The sequence below is a fragment of the Sturnira hondurensis genome, unplaced genomic scaffold (assembly GCF_014824575.4).
Source record: "Sturnira hondurensis isolate 20B ecotype Veracruz unplaced genomic scaffold, ASM1482457v3 Scaffold0006571, whole genome shotgun sequence".
NCBI classification, from domain to species: Eukaryota; Metazoa; Chordata; class Mammalia; order Chiroptera; family Phyllostomidae; genus Sturnira; species Sturnira hondurensis.
The window spans coordinates 2,491,848-2,513,660 of record NW_028079202.1 but is presented as its reverse complement, the minus strand read 5'-3'; the positions used below and the strand labels follow the sequence as shown (position 1 = coordinate 2,513,660).

Here is a 21,813-nt window from a genome sequence, read left to right as displayed (position 1 = left end):
GGCTTGTCTATTTTGTTTATCTTTTCAAAAAACCAACTCCTGGATTCATTAATTTTTAGAACTGTGCTTTTAGTCTCTATGTCATTTAATTGTGCTCTGATCTTGGTTATTTCCTTCCTTCTACTTGCTCTGGGCTGTCTTGGTTGTTGTTCCTCAAGTTCTTGCAGGTGTAGGTTTAGGTTGTTTGTTTGAAATGTTTCTATCTTCGTTAGGTAAGCCTGTATTGCTATGAACTTCCCTCTCAGGACTGCCTTCACTGTGTCCCATAAGTTTTGGGTTGCTGTGAGTTCATTTTCATTTGTTTCCAGAAGCTTTTTTATTTCTTCCCTAATTTCAATCTTGACCCATTCGTTGTTTAATAGCATACCATTCAGTCTCTATGATTTTGGGTGTTTGGTTTTTTTTTTTTCTTTGGGGTTGGATTCTAATTTCAGTCCCTTGTGGTCAGAGAAAACTCTTGGGATAATTTCAACTTTCTTGAATTTGTTGAGGCTCGTTTTGTGTCCTATCATGTGGTCTATCTTTGAAAATATTCCATGTGCATTTGAAAAAATGTTTATTTTATCTTCTTTGGGATGAAGGGCCCTATATATATCAGTCAAGTCTATTTCATCTAAGGTGTTGCTTAATGCCGCAATATTTTTATTGATATTTTATTTGGAAGATCTGCCCATTTTTGACAGTGGGGTGTTCAAATCCCCTAGTATAATTGTGTTGCTGTCAATATCTTTCTTGAAGTCCTCTAAGATTTTCCTTATATATTTGTGTTCTCCTCTGTTGGGTGCATATATATTTACGATGTTAATGTGTTCTTGGTGGATTCTTCCCTTGAGTATTATGAAGTGACCTTCTGGGTCTCTCTTTATGGCCCTTTTTTTGAAGTCTATTTTGTCTGATATTGGAATTGCTACTCCAGCTTTTTTTTCTTGTCCATTTGCTTGAAAAATATGTTTCCAGCCTTTCACTTTTAGTGTGTGATGGTCTTTTTTCCTGAGGTGGTTCTTCTGTATGCAGCATATGTGTGGGTCATGCAAAGCATGGCCACAGCTATTTAACATATCCATGAAATCAGTTAAAGGCTATAACTATGTTAATGACCGTGCTAGAGATTAGCTATAAAGTTGTTGCTATGCAAAACAGCTCTCAATAGTCCTTTTCCATGTATCCCATTCCCCACCTCATAATGGTGGGGATAAGGACATCATATATATATATTTCCTGGACACCCTGAGTTATGGACCCCATTACAAATCCCTATTTGGGCCCCCCTCTTGTTTTCACCCAGTTATAGCCCCACAGGTGATTTATGATCAGCATCTGACTGGATGATACATTTTCAGTATCATCCCTGGATGTGAAGGTAAATAAGATACAGTTTCAGTTCTCAAGAATCTTATGATTTGGTTTGGTGGAGGGACAGACCCATAAGCAAATGACTGCAATATATTATAACAAGTGTTTTTCTTCTCCTGGTTATTTTCTGGTTTTCTCTGTTTCAGACTAATCTCTCCTTTTCACTGTAAAAATTAAATCCATCCAGAAACAGAGTAAAAGTATACTATTAACAACCAAATCATTACTACAGCTCTCTGAGCTCTCCCAAGGCAAAGACTCTTGTTCTAATAACTTCTTTGACATGACTGATCTTCCAGGGCTTGGGTATTCATGTAAGCATTGCTAATAGATTGATGCAATAAACAGCCACACTCCTCTCTTTTGATTATTTATGAGGGTAGATTTTCCTGCCACTCTAAATACAAATGTTTGCTGCAGACCTACTAAGTGCTGGGTTGGACTAGGATATGTGGGAGCTGGACATATAACTATTTATCAGATGTGTCTTTTTCAAGAAACTGCCCATAATTCAGTGTGGCTACATAAAGAGTGTGTGTGTTGGGGAAATCTAAGTCCCAGAGAAGTTCACCAATCTGCCCAGATTTGCTGACTCTACCTGTTCAATTAATCACTTAGCAATTTATTTGTTGCCTACTTTTATGTACTTATTGTAAAATAGTCCAACAGTACTGAAGTTCACGTACTAGAAAAGTTCCCTTTACTCCCCCCTTTATACTATGTAACCTATTTTTCAGTATTTTTATAATGAAAAATTTTAAGTACAAAAAATATAAAGAGAATACCACACTGAATGTCAGGCCACCACTCCACAGTCTCAGGCATGATGAGGTACCCCAGGCTTGTCTTACACATTTCTCATTCTAGACCTGAAAACAGCATTTCTCTAAGCTCTCTGTCTTTTTCCTGGAATAGAGTGTCTAGAGGCTAAGCAGTATCTGTCAACTTCCTTTTATGTAGGTGAGGGTTATGGTCTCTTATGTCACTCCCTGTCCATTAGGAGCTATGTCATAATACTGGGCTAAAGCAGTTTTCACTGATTGCATTGTTGAGATCAGGTAATATGATTCATATAATGTGTTGTGATTATATTTTTATTTTTTTGCAACTTTCTGACTTCCCCTGAGCTATTGTCTTTTTATTTGCCTAGTTTTCTATGTACCTTATACTATATACTTATTTTTCTCAAGTCTCCCAATTATTTCTTAATTGACTTTTCCTCACAAACACATCAGAAAACCTATCACCTACATTTGTTTGATTATTTGTTTTCTTCTGACATTTCTTGGTCATTTACTTCCATCCTAGACTGGTAGTTTTCCTAGGAGATCTTAAAGCTGGACCCTGCCACTTGAACTTCTCTGTTAAATCTCTTTGTTTTCTCCTGGGTCCCTGTTCATTCTCTTCCTTCTCTTATTACTTTATTTCTGTGGAGAACATCTTCCAGAAATTTGCAGGAGAACTCCAAACATGGAGACTGATTCATGTACCTTGGTGAAGTGTCAAACAACTTGGATGACTAGAGAGGTATTTACTCTACCATTTCTCTTGATTAGTCTCTTGGCTGAGTATGGAATGTATAACTTAACAATCTTTTTCATGAAGAATTTGATGATTTGCCTTTTTCCTTCCCTTCCCTCTCCCATTCCCTGAAATTTCTGGTGTTGCCTTAGGAGTATAAAATTAATCTTCTACCTGATCCAGAGTAGATGGCTTTTTGTTTTCTCAGGAAGCTCTGGAAATTCTCTGTATTTCCAGTGTTGTAAAATGTCCCAATCATCATTTTTTGTCGTTCACTATGCTGGGTACTCGGTGGGTCTTTCAGTCTAGATTCTAAGTCCTTCAGCTTCATAAAATATTCTTGATTCTGCCTTTTACAATTTCCTCTCACATGCCTTCTTTCTTCCCTTGGGAACTTCAATTATTAGATGTTTACTTTTAAGCCATTTAGGTAAGCTGTTTTCTTGAATATTTTCTTTTTAAGTATATTTTATTGATTATGCTATTACAGTTGTCCCATTTTTTCTCCCCTATATCCCCCTCCACCTTGCATCCTCCACCTACTAACTGCCTCCCCCCGCTTATTTCATGTCCATGGGTCGTACATATAAGTTCTTTGGCTTCTGCATTTTCTAAACTATTCTAACATCTCCCTGTCTGTTTTGTGCCTACCAATTATGTTTCTTATTCCCTGCAGTTTTTCCCCCATTCTCCCCCTTCCTCCTCCCCACTGATAACCCTCCATGTGATCTCCATTTGTATGATTCTATTCCTGATCTAGTTGTTTGCTTGGTTTGTTTTTGTTTTTTTAGGTTTAGATGTTGATATTTGTGAGTTGATCATCATTTTACTGTTCATAGTTTAGATCTTCTTCTTTTTCTTAGATAAGTCCCTTTAACATTTTCTATAATAAGGGCTTGGTGATGATGAACTCCTTTAACTTGACCTTATCTGAGAAGCACTTTATCTGCCCTTTAATCCTAAATGATAGTTTTGCTGGATAGAGTAATCTAAGTTGTAGGTCTTTGCCTTTCTTGACTTTGAATACTTCTTTTCAGCCCCTTCTTGCCTGTAAGGTTTCTTTTCAGAAATCAGCCTGTAGTTTTATGGGCACTCCTTTGTAGGCAAGTGTCTCCTTTTCTCCTGCTGCTTTTAAGATTGCCTCCTTGAATTCAGGCTATCGTTAATGTTGAGTAATTTAATTATGATGTATCTTAGTGTGTGCCTCCTTGAGTCCAACTTATTTGAGACTCTGAGCTTCCTGCACTTCCTGGAAGTCTATTTCCATCAGCAGATTAGGGAGGTTTTCCTTCATTATTTTTCCAAATAAGTTTTCAATTTCTTGCTTTTCCTTTTCTCCTTCTGGCACTCCTATGATTTGGATGTTGGAATGTTTAAAGTCATTCCAGAGGTTCTTCAGCCTCTCCTCATTTTTTTTGAATTCTTGTTTCTTCATTCTGTTCCAGTTGGATGTTTATTTCTTCCTCTTGTTTCAAATCATTGATTTGAGTTCTGATTTTCTTCCTTTCACTGTTGGTTCCCTGTACATTTTCCTTTGTTGCACTTTGTATAACACTCATTTCTTCCTTTTTTTAGTCACCTTACTCAATCATGAGGGTATCTTAATTACCAGTGTTTTGAACTCTGCATCTGATAGCTTGGCTATCTTGTTATCACTTAGTTCTCCTTCTGGAGTTTTGATATGTTCTCTTATTTGGGCCATATTTCTTTGTCTCAGCACACCTGTTACTTAGCAAGGGAGGGAGCCTTAAGTATTTTCCTGGGAGGGGGAACCCACATCACTGAGTTGTGGTGCTCTATGTTGGGGAGGGCTCAGAGAAGGAACAATGCTGCTTGCTTGGCTCTCACTCCAGTGTCAGTCACTTCCCCCACTACCTACAAGTCAACTGTGCCCTTTTAGGTACTGATTCCTGAGTGAATGAGCTCGTGTACATTCTACAATTTTGTGGGTCCCTCCAACATAATCTCCTATGACACTGGGTGCTTCTCCTGCTGCTGCAACCCCCACAGGTTTTTACAGACAGAGGTTTTTAAGGCTTTCGTTTTCCACACTGGAGCCCTGGGTTGCACAGCATGTCTTGCTTCCCAGTTAATCTTCCCACTTATCTGCACATGAATGTGGGACAGCCAGGTCAGCCCACTGCAGTCTTGTGGCCCACCATCTCCACCCTGGTTTTTAGTCTCTGTCCCTCCTACCAGTCTGGATTAATGTTTCAACTGCTTGGTTTTGGGGCTTCCATGCAGTTTGATTTTCTGGCAGTTCTTGTTTTGTTTTTTTCAAGTTGGCTTTTATCTTTCTTTTGGTCATGCAATATAGTGATATTTATCTACCTATGCCTCCATTTCAGCTGGAAGCCCCCAATTTCTCTTCTGTCTGTACATAAAACACAATATACAAAGCAGAAGTAACTGTGCTGTTAGGCAGGGTCTTTGCTGTCTGGTTTCAGAAAACTGACTGAGACAAACATCTACCTCAGAAAGATGTCAGCTTACTCCTCCAAAGACTCCTTGCTGCCCCCAAACAAGCCTGAATGCTTTTGCACCAAGGCCACACAAAATTTTACCTGTTTCTTTAATAAATATGCTCCCACCATGTGCTTTCAAATGGAAAATGCTCCAGATTGTTCATTCTTTTTTAAGTCAACACTCACTCATTTATTAAAATTGTTATGAAACCCTTACTAGATGCCAGGCACTTGTTCAGCACTGGAAATTCATCAGTGCACAAAACAGATAACAATGCCTGCTGTGTGAACCTCACATTGAAATTGAGAGAGAAAGAAAACAAATAAATGATTCATTTGTAACATTTGTTTTTCAGTCAGCAAGTTTCACTTATAGTTACCTGTTTGGAATAATTATTAAAAACAAACCATAACCTTTATGTTGATATAAAACCCGTTAAATATTTTATTCAATTCAATTAATAAGCTGATGCAAAAGAGAATTCAAAAAGCAGACCCAAACTTTACAAAAGAAAACCATTACATTTTCTTCAGTAAAATTAATCAGAGCCAACTTACTATGTTTTATTCTCTGAGATTTATCCTCAAAATAAATTCTAGCTAGCAGCATACTGCTTGTTAAATAATATAATTTAGTAAGTCTCAAAGAGCAGAAAATTAAATAACTGACACCAAACAGGTTTTCAAAAGTAAACAATGCTTACTTTGTAAACTATTCATCTAACTATGTGTTTATAATCATCAAGAGAGCCTGGTTTTATTGCCAGCATGCACTGTTAACAAGAGTGTCTGCTTCCAAAACATGGTGATTAAAATTGCTCATTGGAGGTCTCCAGCAAAACTAAGTTGCATCTTCTTTGGTTAAAAATCATCTTCTTCAGTTAGTTCATAGAGCTAAATTTTAGCTATTGTTTCATATTGACTGTCTCTTGAAGAAATAAATGTAACCTCACTCTATCCTGAAGTGACAGTTATTTATTGAATACTTACCATATATGTGCACATTTACACAGTTTAATTTCCTCAACAACTCATGTTGTGTAGGAATTAATCACTGTCTTCATCATTAGGCAGTAAATGGTATATCTGAGATCAAGATCAGGTGAGGTTAGCCCAATATTGAGACCCCTCCATTTCTCTCCAGAACATCTCACTGGACTCATAATATTCAACAATGTTCTTGCGTCCATGGAGTGTTTATTGACTTGGGAGAGAGAGAAGAAGGGAGAAAGAGAGAGAGATTAGAGAATATAGATTTTTTGTTCCACTAATTTATGCATTCATTGGTTGATTCTTGCATGTGTCCTGACCAGAGATTGAACCTACAACCTTGGCATATCAGAATGATGCTCTAATCAACTGAACTACCTGGCCAGTGTTTGTGGAGTGTTTAAAAGAAGTATGAAGACTTATCAATATCTTCAACAAATTTTAAGCTTTATTTTGGTAGCAAGACAAATGTAATGAGGCTATAATGAAGAATTACAAGATCTAAAGCTTTGAATGCTATATGTCAGGGCCTGTTCTGAATTCTTCACATATAATTATTCATTCAATACTTGTAAGAACCAGTTGGATGGTAGTAACCTTTTCTATTTTACAAAAGAATATCAAATAATTATTAAAACACGGGGGATTTAAAGCCAAGCAGTCTGATGCCAAATCTCAAAATCTTATTCACTACAGACAGAAAAACCTTTACAGGATGAATATGAAAAAAGATCTAGTTTCCTTCTTTTCTCTGCCCAACACAAGAGAATCTGATGATGGTAAGAACTAAGTCCCCCACCAGCACCCATTCCTACAGCATTGGAGGGAACTGGGAGACATAGTCATATGAGGGAAGAGTCAGCAGAAAAGGTAATAGTTCTCATTCTTTTTTCTTCCCAGACATCAGACATTGACTCTAACAACCAGGGCCAGGGAAGGCATAGAGTTTGCTGGCCACTTCTGAGTGAATGCAGTTCAGTCTCTAGAAAGCTAAGAAGTTGAAGATGAGAGCAGGCCCCCCAAATTCCAGTGTCAACTGGGAAATAACACTGAGTGGTTTCCATGACTGGGGTGGGGAGGAGAGTTTCTGTCAAGAAATGAGGTCTTTATATCCTGGGGTCACCATGAGCACTAAAGGAAGTTTTGTCTGTCAAGTGCTCATGCAGAGCCTAGCCCAAAATGTGCTCGACCTTGGTGCCTGTAAAATAGATGGTCAGCCATTCTCAGTGGGCAGGCTCAGTGCCTCAGATTCGTCCAAGTTCTTGCCCACACTCACTGTCTTATCTAAGTCTCACAGTTTCTCATGAGCATTACTGAAACCGTTTCTCTCTGGCTCCAAGCCACAGGGGTAAGGATGGGTACTATAAATGGAAGGACACTGGACAAACGCTTTCAAAACTGACTAATGGTGCAATGAAGCAAACCCTAACCACCAAGTAGATGTCACAGACGTCCGTGTTCTGAGCTCAGAGGAGACAAATCTCTGTGGGAGAAGTGATAATGAGTTTATGACTTCTCCCACAGGAGAAGTGAAGGGATGTGAGGGGAAAGGATGTGAGGGGACATTTCAGAAGAAAAAATGGTATAGAAGTTTCAAAGTCAGGAGCCCATTATGAGTATACAAGCCATTATGTCCCCAGAAACCTGCTTTCACAAAACTGCTGAATCTTGTTCTGTTAGTCCAGGTTAGAAACTGCACTGGTGTGCCAATATGGGAAGCATGCTTATTTTCCAAAATTCCCTTTTATTCTGTGGTCTTAAACTCAGCCTCCTCAGCCTCCCATTAAAGTCATTTCTCTTTCATAGGAAAAACAAAGTCTGACTTCCTTGAACTTCACTTTTTATTTAAATTCCCTCATTACTGAGCCTTCTTAGATTTTCTAATTCCCTGTCAGCAGTCATTTTTAGAATAAGGAAATTATTTATAATTTCAAAGTATTTCACTTGTATTTTTTTTTCAGGAGGAGTAAAAACTCTCATTTTTTATTCTGAAAATATTGCCCACCTCCCCACCCCAGTCTCATCTGTGAATACCAGTTTTGAGCTGATTTTCTGTGGGCACAGTAATGGAAGCACCATGTTCTCTGAGCTGCCACAATGTAAGTAAGCAAAGCTATTACAAATTTTATTACTCAGTAGGAAAAAAATACAGCTCTCATTCTCTGGTAGTGCTTTTGCATTTTACACACAAGTGAGCAGAAAATGGCACTCTGAAAATACTCTCTATCCCAACACAGGAAGTAACTGTCCTGGAGTTGGGGACCCAGCTGCTTCCTTGTGACACTCACTCCCTCGGTGAAATAACAGTCCCAAGGGGGTCATCACTGTTAGTGGGGTCTCTTTTGCTCCTTCACATGGTTTAATTTTTCCTGTCTCCTTTTTATTGCAACTATCTTCTTAACTTTTCAGAATTTTAACATTTTAAAATTTTCATTGACTTTTCATAAAAAATACGGATAAGCCCTCTACTCTGTGCCCCTGCTCAGGCTTTGTCAGAAGGTGAGAAGACAGTGCAGGAGATTTCAATCACCCTTGCCTCATCCCAAGGCTATGGGGTACAGGTGAGCACAGTTGCATCTACTCTTCCTCTCTCCTCTCTGCCTTCCTGGTCTCACCCCCCAAATGACCAAAAAGGAACCCAGTATGTGATTTACCTGTGTCCAAATATCCTGATGATGTTTTTAAAAGATTTTATTTATTTATTTTTACATAGAGGGAAAGGGAGGGAGAGAGGGAAACATTAATGTATGGTTGCCTCTCACACACCCTCTACTGTGGACATGGCCTGCAATCCAGGCATGTGCCCTGACTGAAAATTGAACCCATGACCCTTTGGTTCACAGGCCAGCCCTCAATCCACTGAGCCACACATTGATGTGATTTTTTTTTACATTTGTTGCTTCTTTTAAAGCTAAATGCAGACATTAGATGTGTCATTTTCTTTTTCCTACCAGGGATTTCTGAGATGGGCCCAATCAAGTCCTTGTTGGACTAGACTCTCTAGCAACTGACTGGAGGCAACTGCAGCTCTCTTTGTCACCAAATGTATCCTCCTCTGTTCCCTGGGCACCAGCAGTGACAGCCACCCACATGGGCAACTTTGGGGGCCTTGGGACTCAGTCTTCCCCTGGGAAGCAAGCAGAAGGATGTGTACAAACCCTTCTTTGCTGAGCCAGCAGCACATCATTTTCCCTCAACTTGCTCTGCACCCTCTTTGTGCCCACTACACACAGATAGCTCTGGCCCTGGGCCAGGGCCAGGGATGGCTGGGTGACTGACCATACTGGGCAGAGTGGCCCACAGCTCACCCAAAGATGCTGCTGTGCAAAGGAAGTAAGCCCAGTCTGTCGGAAGCCACTGTACAAGTACATTGCATACATGGGTCTTTTTGCTTTTTCACCTCTAACTGTTCCTCTGAGCAAAGACATTTACCCCATGTCCCCCTACACTGTCCCACAGGAAGGTAAAGGCCCCACAGATATGGGAAGGGGATGCACCTTTGCCAGAAACTGCATGGGTCATTGTCCACACAACCAGCAACCAATGCTCAGTGGACTTCATCCCTGTGCAGCCCCAGCAAGTGTAGTGCAAGAATGGACACCAGCCCTGCTGGCTCAGAACAGAGAAGGAAACACACTCAGCAGCAGGGGCCATTCTCCAAAAGGGGGTGAGGCTGGATGGGCCTCATACATTTCAAGGATTGCACAGATGGAGAGGAGGGAATAGAAATTCTAAACAAGAGAAAATAAATACACTAGCAAAGAGAGAGGCCAGGAAATGATAGAGTATGGCCAGAGTAAGATGAGCATGAAGAGAAAATGGAAGAGAACTAAAAATAGAGTACTGGAGGCCCTTCTTGGGAAAACAGCAGATAGGGCTGTCTTGTAAGACAATGGGAAGGCATTGAAAACTTCCATGTCCAGGTCTCATAGTTCAACCAGACCCAGGGAGGTATACATATCATCTTATTATATGAAATAACTTTCATTACTGGTAGGTGACAGGTGAGAGCATTCAGTTAGGGAACTGCCTGAAAGACAAGAGGTGCTTTATTGATAGTGATAGTAAAGCACTAATATTATTTTCAAGTCAAGGCTAATAGAAACCATACCACTTAGTATACCTATGAAACACCAACCTTTTCTATATCTACTTTCTAGTCTGATCAGTGAATTATAGAAAAATATTAAGCTGATTAAAATGTATTTAGAACTACATGAGTTCTAAATCTATATGAGTAAAACATTTAGTGTTTTATTCTGGTCATATTGTTGAATCAAAATGCATGCATACATGCTTTTAACTAGCATACCTAGGTTTTTACATTGCATTTAAAGAAATGCAGGTAGGAGAAATGTACATATTTTCTATTGGTTTGTGTTTAAAGTACAACCTTAATATTAGTAAATTCTCAGTAAATAATTATAAAGTGCTTAGGATACAAGCTCTCTGGTTTCTGAATTGATACAAATTTCTGGGGAAATAATTTTAGCTAATAACTTATTCTAGATTTACTCTGTGTCAGGCACTGTGCTAAGCAGTTTTGTTTTCACCAAAACCCTAAAAATTAACTACAATTACTATCCTCATTATTTTATGGATGAACGAAGAGTAAAAGAAGTTAGGAAATTTTCCACAGAGACAATGCTCACACAGTAACACCAATAAGTTCAGCCTCAGAACCACTGTGACCAGCTTATCACAGCATGGCCTACTAACCTTCCCATTAAAGGAAGATTTAAATAATTATATGTCAGAGAGAAAGAGAGAGATGATTATTACAAGCAGATGAACGAACTCTTTCAGTCAAAAGCCAAGAAAACAAATGTGGTTTCAGACCATGCCTGCCAGGTTTAGAATTCAACAGAAACTTGGTCTGAGGTCTCAGGCATGATCATAGAGCCCTGATGCCCTGTCCTACCTGTTTTTCAGCAAGAGAATTACCTTCCCAAGAATTGCAGCTACGGACACAGAAGAAACTCAAAAGCTTCATTTTTGCATGAATGTTTCCTTTTCCAATATGTGCATTGCAATGTGTGTATTTAAGCAGCAAGAAAATGCAGAGACTTAAAACACTGCCATGGTGTTGTCTGGAGCTGATAGTCTGCAAACATGATGGATCTTTGGGACAACTTCACAGCATGGGATGGGATTCTGAGAGTGCCCAGCTCTTTGAAGGCATCTAAGATGTGTCTTAAATTATTCTAGCTCAGATACACTCCAGAATGATGGTCCCATGATGTTACTTGAACAAGAAGCATGGTTAACAGCAGCTTTAGGCCAAGACAGCTTCCAGAGACAATAGAGACAAGAAGAACCAAGCTGACCCGAATATACCTCCATATTTAATTATTTCCTTCTGAAAAACGTGGACACAGCATTTTCTGCTTTCTTACCTCTCAAAGGAGAGTGATTCCTCTGTTTCTGGGAGTTCTGGAGATGTATGTAATGAGTAGAAAGGACTGAGGTGGTGATTAGTACATGAACATTGCTTGACTGACATTGCCTTATTTATCTTAATGTTATGTTGGTTTTTGAACTGAATTTCAAATAATCACATTCATCCCTATAAAATATAATAGATCAAAATTAGATACCCATCAATAAATACAATGAAAACATAAAGCCAATGTGATATCATTAAAATGACTCTGAGGAGGCATGAATGTGAGCCTAGACATGAGTCAGCTTTGTGAAGGTGGTGCAGAGGCAGAGGCCCAGGCAGGACACTGTGGCTGTAGTTGAGACTCAAAGAAGCACCCTACAATGAACTGTGCCTTGTCCTATAGCCTAAGGAAAGTACTTCTGTCTCCTCTTCCTTAAAAGTCATTTGGACTGTGGAAGTCATTTGCAAGTTAAACATTTACACTGCTGTTTTGTATACATGCTCTTTCAACTTTGAACAACATTGCAACTTAGTTCTGACTTCATCAAGATCTAAAAAAAAAGAAAGAAAGAAGGAAGAGGAAGAAGGAGGAGAAGAAGGAGAAGAAAGGAGAAGGAGGAGGAGGAGAAGAAGGAGGAGGAGGAGATTGCTCTTGCTAACACGGTGGGCCTCATCAAATCAGATGAAGGCCTGAACAATAAAAGCTGAGATTTCCCAGAAAAGGAATTTTCCCTCAACACTGTAACGGAGAGATCCTGTTTGAATTTTCAGCCTGCCCACAGACCTGCATATTTCACATTCAAGATTGCAACATCCACTCTCGCCTCCTATCTTTTGTGACTTTGTAATTGACCACTCTCCCTTGACCCTATTCACTTCTCTAGACATACAAATGAGGTCCCATATTATGTGTTCACTAGCCTGCCATCTAGTGGTGGAAAGAGAACTCTCTGGTGAAAGGTTTTCCCTTCAGGGAAAAAGCAAAAAACAAAAACATCTGACAATATAGTTTTAAGGTTAATTGTGTGGTAATACGCTCATTTTTCTATAAAATTATGAATACTTTATAAATCGCTTTTCAAATAGTGGAATGAATCATAATCCAACAGTCAGAATATCTTCCTTCATTTTATTCCCCAGTTCTGTTATTATTGATACATGATTCTGTTAAAAGGTAAAAAATCCCTTAACCTTTCTTTCAGAATTTGGGTTTCCCTTCCTTTAAGGTAATAAGTCCATTGTTGATGTTCCTAAGTTCTTTGTTATTTCCAAGATGTTTTATAATTCTGTTTTTGTGGCAACTGAAGCATTCTTACATGAAGAAATTTCCAAGAAAAAGAGAGAAAAAGCACTTCAAATATTTTTGAAACCTATTTTGTAATAATTTTAAAAAGAAATTTGCAAACTAAGTAAAAGAATCATTTTTTAAAAACCTTATATCTTGCAGAAATAGAACTAGTTAATTAGAGTTGTATGTGGGCCCATTTTTCTTTACTAGAAAAATTATTTCTAATATTTGGAGATATAAAATTTAATGATTAGCCTCAAAAAGCCATTAGTTCTTCCCTATCTTTGCAGTTGGTATTACATTATATTAAATGATCTTTTAGGTCATTTAATAAGTTTTGTTAGTATAAAAACCTTTTCTAATTACAAATCTTTCTTCTGTGACATTTTCCTAGACTTATAATATGTAAAATAATGACTTTCCTTCATATAGTACTTCATTTTGCTTAGTTCATACTTTCTCATAGAAATAGAGTTCTCAGCATAAGAATTTATTTATTATTTTTGCTGGTGAATTTTTCATCATTAGTTCATCTAATTGCCACACAAACTACCACTCTAGCAAAACAGGCCATGAGATCTCTGCCATCAAGATAGAAAAAAATTTTTAAATGGTAACTATGTGGAGAAGAGAAGAAATCATGCTAAAGTTATTAAGTTTTAAATATACCTGAATTTAGGCTATACCTTGGCTATACCCTGTGTAAGGCGTGGTGCCTTCTTTCACAGAAAAGAATTCTACCTGATTGCATCCTTGCCAGACCATGGCTCCTTAAATGGAGGTGCAAAACACCCAGCCCAACCCCAGTAAGTACATAGAAGGGATCACCAGGTCTGGGAAAGACAAGGAGACTGACAAAAATGACACTGGGATTGTTTTGACCAAGATTAAATTTCTGCTATTGCACTTCACTGCTGCCCTGATTGTGGAGCCCCCAAAGGAACCCACAGACTTGGATCACCCCTGAGACCTGCCCAAGCTTAAGCTCCAGGGGATCAAATCGTCAGAGAGAAGGAAAGATTCTGTGTGTCTTCCAAGGGATTGGGAAGTTCATTCTGGTTCTGGGATCCCTCTACTTGTTTGTGTGCTCTTTGGATGTTTTCAACAATGCCTTCCAGCCAGTTGGAGGAAAAATGGCTGTGAAGTTCTTCAGCAACAACTCTATCACGTCCAACCCCATGGCGAGGTTAGTGATCAGGGTGCTGGTGACCACCATGGTGCAGAGCTCTAGCACCTCCACATCCATCAGTCATTAGCATTGTGGCCTCCTCACTCCTGATGGTGTGGGCTACCACCCCCATTGTCATGGGAGCCAACATTGGGACTTCCATCACCAACACCTCCATGCTACTCATGCAGACAGGAGACCAGACTGTTCGAAAGGGCTTTTGCCAGGGCCACTGTCCACGACTTCTTCAACTGGCTATTTGTGCTGGTGCTGCTGCCCTTGGAGGCCACCACCCATTACCTGGAGGTCCTGACTAACCTGACTATGGAGTCCTCCCTGCTAAAAAAAAAGAGAAGGCACCCCAGCATTTCTGAAAGTCATCACAGATACCCTTGCAAAGCAAGGGTATGGATAAAAAAAGTAATCAGCCAAATTGCAATGAACAATGAAGCAGCTCAAAAGAAGACTTTGATCAAGATTTGGTGCAAAACCACCAATGATACCTCAGACAAGGGTTTAATCTCCAAAATATGCAAGGAACTTCCATGACTCCACTCCAAGAAGACAAGCAACCCAATTAAAAAGTGGGCAAAGGACTTGAACAGACATTTCTCCAAGGAGGACATACAGAAGATCCAGAGACACATGAAAAGATGCTCAGTATCACTAGCTATCACAGAGATGCAAATTAAAACCACAATGAGGTACCACTTTACACCAGTTAGAATGGCCATCATAAACAAAGCAACAAACAACAAGTGTTGGACAGGGTGTGGAGAAGAGGGGACCCTAGTCCACTGTTCGTGGGATTGCAGACTGGTACAACCATTATGGAAAACAGTATGGAATTTTCTCAGAAAACTGAAAATGGACCTGCAACTTCCACCAAGATGAAGGCATAGGTGGAAACACTGTGCCTTCTTCCACAACCAAGTTTGAATACAACAAAGGTTTAGTAAACAAAGAAGCAGCCAAAGAAAATTGAACTATACGGAAGTCCAACAACAATGAACCATTCAACTGGATGGGTAAGAGGGGCGGAGCCAGCAGCGGAGCAGGGTTGGGTAGGAAGGATTCCCCCAACCCCAGGTGCCCAGGCAGCTGGGGTAGCATTGGGCAGACCCAGTGAGAGCGCAGGGTCGCGGGCTGGCCATGGTCACATAGTCATGCACAGATAAACCAGGAATGGAGTGAGCAGTGAGACAGACTACGCAGGCTCCAGCAGTGGGAAACAGCAGAGGGGACTGCCATTTCTCCTCTTTGACCCCACCCCCACATACAGTGTCACAACCCAGCAACTGGGTCACTCCGCCCTGAACACCAAGGGCTCCAATCCTCATATGTAACAGACATGAACAATCCAAAATATGGCTCAAGAAGAACTCAAAGCCCCAGAGCTGATAACTCTAAGCAACAAAGAAATAGCGGACCTCTCAGATGCACAGTTCAAAACACTGGTGATCAGGATGCTCACAGAACTGGTTGATTTTAGTCACAAATTAGAGGAACATATGAAGGCTAAACTAATTGAAATGAAGGGAAATGCACAGGAAACCAATAGAGATGGAAAGGAAACTGGGACTCAAATAGAGGGAGTGGACCAGAAGGAAGGAAGAAATGACCAAACAGAAAAACGTGAAGTAACAAGAATTCAAAAAAAATGAGGAAAGGCTTAGGAACCTCCAGGACATCTTTAAATGTTCCAACATCTGAATTATAGGGGTACCAGAAGGGGAAAAGAAACAGCCATGAGTGGAAAACTTATTTGAACAAATAATAAAGGAGAACTTCCCCAGTCTGGCAAAAGAAATAGACTTCCAGGAAATCCAGGAAGCTCAGAGAGTCCCAAAGAAGTTGGACCCAAGAAGGAACACACCAAGGCACATCATAATTACATTGCCCAAGATTAAAATGGACAGATTCCTAGAAGCAGCAAGAGATAAGGGGACAGTCACCTACAAAGGAGTTCCCATCAGACTGTCCGCGGATTTCTCAAAAGAGACCTTACAGGCAAGAAGGGGCTGGAAAGAAGTATTCCAAGTCATGAAATCCAAAGACCTACATCCAAGATTGCTCTATGCAGCAAAGCTTTCATTTAGAATGGAAGGACAGATGAAGTGCTTCTCAGATAAGGTCAAATTCAAGGAGTCCATCATCATCAAGCCCTTATCATATGAAATGTTAAAGGGACTTATATAAGAAAAAGAAGATAAAAAATATGAACAGTGAAAGGACAGCAAACTTACAGTTATTAACAACCACACCTAAAACAAAAGCAAACCAAGAGGCCAGCTAGATCAGGAGCAGAACCATAGAAATGAAGAACACGTGGAGGGTTAGCAACAGGGGAGTGGGAGGAGGAGAAGGGGGGAGAAGGCACAGAAAATAGCATAGACAGTAAGTAGAAAATAGATAGGGGGGAGGGCAAGAATAGTAGGGGAAATATAGAATCTAAAGAACTTGAGACACATGGTCATAAACTAAAGGGGAGAGTAGTGGGGGAGGGGTGTGCAGGGTGGAGGTGAGTGAATGGGGGGAGTAGGACAACTGTAATGGTATAATCAATAAAATATATTAAAAAATAAAAATAAATAAAAATGGACCTGCCTTTTGACCCAGCAATTCCACTGCTGGGATTATATCCTAAGAACCCTAAAACACCAATCTCAAAGAACCTATGCACCCCAATATTCATAGAAGCACAATTTATAATAGCCAAGGGCTGGAAGCAACCTAGATGCCTGTCAGTAAATGAATAGATCAAAAAATTATGGTACATTTACACAATAGAATTTTATGCAGCAGACACAGAAGGAGCTACTACTCTTTTTTTATCTCTTTTTAAATTTTTTTAAAATATATTTTATTGATTATACCATTACAGTTGTTCTATTCTCCCCCTTCATTCCCTTCCACCTGCACACTCCCTCCCCCACCATTCTCCCCCCCTTAGTTTATAACCACGTGTCTCAAGTTCTTTGGATTCTATATTTCCCCCACTATTCTCGCCCTAACCCCTATCTATTTTCTACCTACCATCTATGCTATTTTCTGTGCCTTCTCCCCCCTTCTCCCCCTCCCACCCCCCTGTTTCTAACCCTCCATGTGTTCTTCATTTCTATGGTTCCACTCCTGATCTAGCTGTCCTCTTGGTTTGCTTTTGTTTTAGGTGTGGTTGTTAATAACTGTGTGTTTGCTGTCCTTTCACTGTTCATATTTTTCATCTTCTTTTTCTTATATAAGTCCCTTTAGCATTTCATATAATAAGGGCTTGGTGATGATGAACTCCTTGAACTTGACCTTATCTGAGAAGCACTTTATCTGTCCTTCCATTCTAAATGAAAGTTTTGCTGGATAAAGCAATCTTGGCTGTAGGTCTTTGGATTTCATGACTTGGAATACTTCTTTCCAGCCCCTTCTTGCCTGTAAGGTCTCTTTTGAGAAATCCGCTGACAGTCTGATGGGTACTCCTTTGTAGGTGACTGTCCCCTTATCCCTTGATGCTTCTAGGATTCTCTCCTTCATTTTGGTCTTGGCTAATGTAATTATGATGTGCCTTGGTGTGTTCCTTCTTGGGTCCAACTTCTTTGGCACTCTCTGAGCTTCCTGGATTTCCTGGAAGTCTATTTCCTTTGCCAGACTGGGGAAGTTCTCCTTTATTATTTGTTCAAATACGTTTTCCACTCGTGGCTGTTTCTTTCCCCCTTCTGGTACCCCTATAATTCGGATGTTGGAACGTTTAAAGATGTCCTGGAGGTTCCTAAGCCTCTCCTCATTTTTTTGAATTCTCATTTCTTCATTCCTTTCTGGTGGGATGTTTTGTTCTTCCTTCTGGTCCATTCCATTGATTTGAGTCCCCGTTTCCTTTCCATCACTATTGGTTTCCTGTGCATCTCCCTTCATTTCAATTAGTTTAGCCTTCATATGTTCCTCTAATTTGTGACTTTGTTCCTCTAATTTGTGACTATAATCTACCAGTTCTGTGAGCATCCTGATAAATAGTGTCCTGAATTGTGCTTCTGAGAGGCTGGCAATTTCTTGGTCGCTTAGAGTTATTGGCTCTGGGACTTTGAGTTCTTCTTGCGCCATCTTTCGGGTTGTTCGTGCCTGTTCCATAGCAGGATCAGAGCCCTCAAGTGTTCACTAGAACAGGGCAACTAAGTCGCTGGGTTGTGACGCTGTATCTGGGGGCGGGGTCAAAGAGGTACTATGGCGTCCTGTCCGCTACCTGCCGCCACGGCCCTCACCGGTGCCGCAGTTGCTGCCGTCACCGGGCCCATGCGTTTCGTCCCACTGCACGCGAGTGTGCCACCACCGTCAGCCCTCGCCCCCTGGGGCCTGCGTGGTCTGTCTCACTGTGCGCGAATATGCGCCCGCGGTCTGCCCCGCACCCCAACTGGTTCCCGTCTGCCTGCGCACCTGGGTCGGGGGCCCTGTCCTGCCCGACCCTGCTCGCTGCTGGCTCCGCCCCTCTTACCGTCCCGTTGAACGGTTAGATGTAGTCGGACTTCCGTATAATTCAATTTTCTGTCCTTTGGTTGTGTCTTTGTTTCTCCAAACCTTTGTTGTATTCAAACTTGGTTGTGGGAGAAGGCACAGTGTTTCCACCTCTGCCTCCATCTTGGTGGAAGTCTCAGGAGCTACTACTCTTTACAACAGCATGGATGAAACTGGAAAGCATTATGCTGGGTGAAATAAGTCAGGTGCTGAAAAACAAATACCATATGATCTCAGGAAGATCAGGGATTGTTTATCAGGAAGCTAGCAACAAAACAAACAAGGAAGCAGAATAAAAACAAAGACACTGAAATAAAGAACAGGGGGACAGTGACTAGAGAGGAAAGGGGAGGGAATTTCAGGGGGGAAAGGGGAGGGATTTACAGGAACTAGTATAAAGGACACATGGACAATAACTAAGGGAAGTGGAAATGGGAGGGAGGTGGGGAACACTGGGGGTGGGCTGGGATGGGAGTAAAAGAAAACTGTACTTGAACAATAATTAAATTAAAAAATGGAAAAAAAATTTGGTGCAAAACCTTTACCAATGTGACTCAGATAAATGCCACCATCCCTTTTATCGAGAACATCACCTCCCCCTCCCTCCTTTGGACAGACAGTTTCTGTTGTGGACCGCTCTGCCTGGTTTCAGGAATTGTAAACCATCTCCCATGTCTAAGGCTGTGAGTGATCTCTGGAATGTGAGCCGCAGGAGACAAGCCTTGTCTCTGGTAGAAATGCTGCTTCAGTTTTCTCCCTGCCCCCAAAGCATGGTCCGAAGTCCACGATGGGTAAGTTGCTCACAGCAGGGAGCACCCTAAGCCAGACTCGACCACTTGGGAGGCCTTCATGGAAGGGCTTGGGGGGAGGGCACTGCAACAAAGAGCAATGTACTCTTGTTCCCTGGCTATGGCTATGTGACATAGTGGGAGTCCCCATGTCCTCTGGGAGAAGGGCTTCCTGCCTCTAATCCCCTTAAGCCTGAATACCTGATGGGGAGGGGTACAGCTCCTTGCCTTGCCAGAGGGTACCCGAGTTGGGGGGGATCTGGCATCACAAAGACTTCCTGATAAACCTGTGAAATATGCTCTGTTAAAAGTGCTTTCATTCATATGTTAAGGATTGGAGCAGGAAACTAAAACTCTTCCTGACAGTCTCTGACTCAGACTAAGCCCTCAGATTTCTTTGAAATGTTATCTACTGTTTGATCCTCGCTGCCCTGTATTCCTGTGTATTACAATCCAATAAAAGCCCCTGGAGCAGGGGGCTCAATGCCTTTTTTCCCTGAGAAACTGGCCATTGCTCACGGCCCTTTCCTCTTGAGGGACCAGACACCTCTCTTCCTCAAGCAGATCACATCATGTCATGTTTACTTTCATCCATGGTGGACAGGAGAGCTTTCGAGAAAAGTTGCCCCCACAAGTTTCCACACCCAGACCATCAAGAGCATGACCCACTGGGAGAATATTTCCAAATGCCACCACATCTTTGAGGATGCCAGCCTTGAGGATGTTGTTGTTGGCATCATTCTGCTGGAGGTCTCCTTTCTCCTACTCTGTGACTGTCTGATCATGATTGTCAAGCTCCTGGGCTCTGTGCTCAAAGGGCAAGTACCTGTTGTCACTAAGAAGACCATCAGTCAACACCAATTTACCTTTTCCCTTTGTCTGGCTGACTGGCCATCTGGCTATCCTCGTGGGGGCAGGCATGCCCTTCCTCACACAGAGCAGCTCTGTGTTCACGTCTACCATGACCCCACTGATAGGTATCGGTGTGATCACCATTGAGAGGGCATATTCCCTCATGCTGGGTGCCAACTTCAGCACCACCACCACCACTGTTATGGCTGCCTTAGCTAGTCCAGGTAGTAGCCTGAGGAGCTCGCTCCAGATTTCCCTGTGCCAGTTTTTCTTCAACATTACAGGTATCTTGCTGTGGTACACAGTCCCATTCACCCATCCGCCCATACTCCTGGCCAAGAGGCTGGGCAGCACCTCAGCTATGTACCACTGGCTTGCCATCTTCCATCTGGTCATCTTCTTCTGCCTGGTCCCACTGACAGTGTTTGGCTTCTCACTGGCTGGGTGCCCAGTGCTGGTGGGCATGTGGGTGCCCATCAATCTCTTGATCCTTCTGGTAGTGTTGCTCAAGCTCCTGCAGTCCTGCTGCCCATGCATCCTGCCTAGTAAGTTCCAGATCTGGAACTTCCTGTCCTTGTGCATGTGCTCACTGAAGCCCTAGGACCACGTTCCTGCTGTCTGCTCTGCTGCCCCACATGCTGCTGATGCAGCAAGGGCTGCCAGGAACAGGAGGAGGCACCAGACATCCACATCAAGCCCCCTAACCCCCCCACGCCATGGTGGGCGAGGCACAGGATGGGGTCCCTAAGTCCCAAGTGAATGCCCTGGACACAAACACCATCTTCAGCAACATGGCCTTTTAGCGGCTGCCCCTAGGCAGGAGGAGGAGCCCCAAGTCTCATAAGCTCCCTCCTGGTTCTACGCGCCAATCTCCACCTCAGTGAGAAATGGTATCAGCAGCAGCTCTGACTCATTCCCCTTTGCACGGCAGCAGCTAGAAAAATGATCCCAACACCCACCCACCCTGCACTCAGGTGGGTTGGCCAATAGAAGTTATTTTCAGACTTAAACCATCCTTTTCTGAAGTCCTAAAGGAGAGATTTGTGAGAGATTTTCAAAGATGCATTCATACACATATACTTTTCTTGTGATAAAATTCTCCTTTTACCAAAGATTGGCTTCAACCAACAGCAGCTGCCTCTCAGGGGTCTTGGCCCCAGAGCCGCCCAAGTCAGGGGAAATAGACCTTGGAGAACACAGGTACGGGACTTTTTCTCTTCCCAGTGCTCCCCAAGTTCCATGATGAGGTTTTATCACCTGGGCTAGTCCAAGCGTTTTACAAGCTGTGCCTTCAAGTTTCCAGGATGGGAGCCACATGGGAGCTTCAGAGAGATCCAGGATGCATTTTGGCTCACCTGTTGCTTCAACTTCCTAAGAGGAGAGCGATCCTGTTCCTGAACTGAGCAGATGGAGGATGAGAGCAAGGCAGTTCAGCAGTGGCCAGCATGGGGATTGGGGAAGAGGTTTCTCTACTAAAATGGCTGAGGACTCTTTTTAATTTGGCT

General features: G+C 41.7%; 1 pseudogene; it reads left to right on the top strand.

The window, feature by feature from the left end:
- Nucleotides 1–13,766: 13,766 nt before the first annotated feature.
- LOC118989887 (sodium-dependent phosphate transport protein 2B-like) lies at nucleotides 13,767–21,111 on the top strand (annotated as a pseudogene).
- Nucleotides 21,112–21,813: the final 702 nt, after the last annotated feature.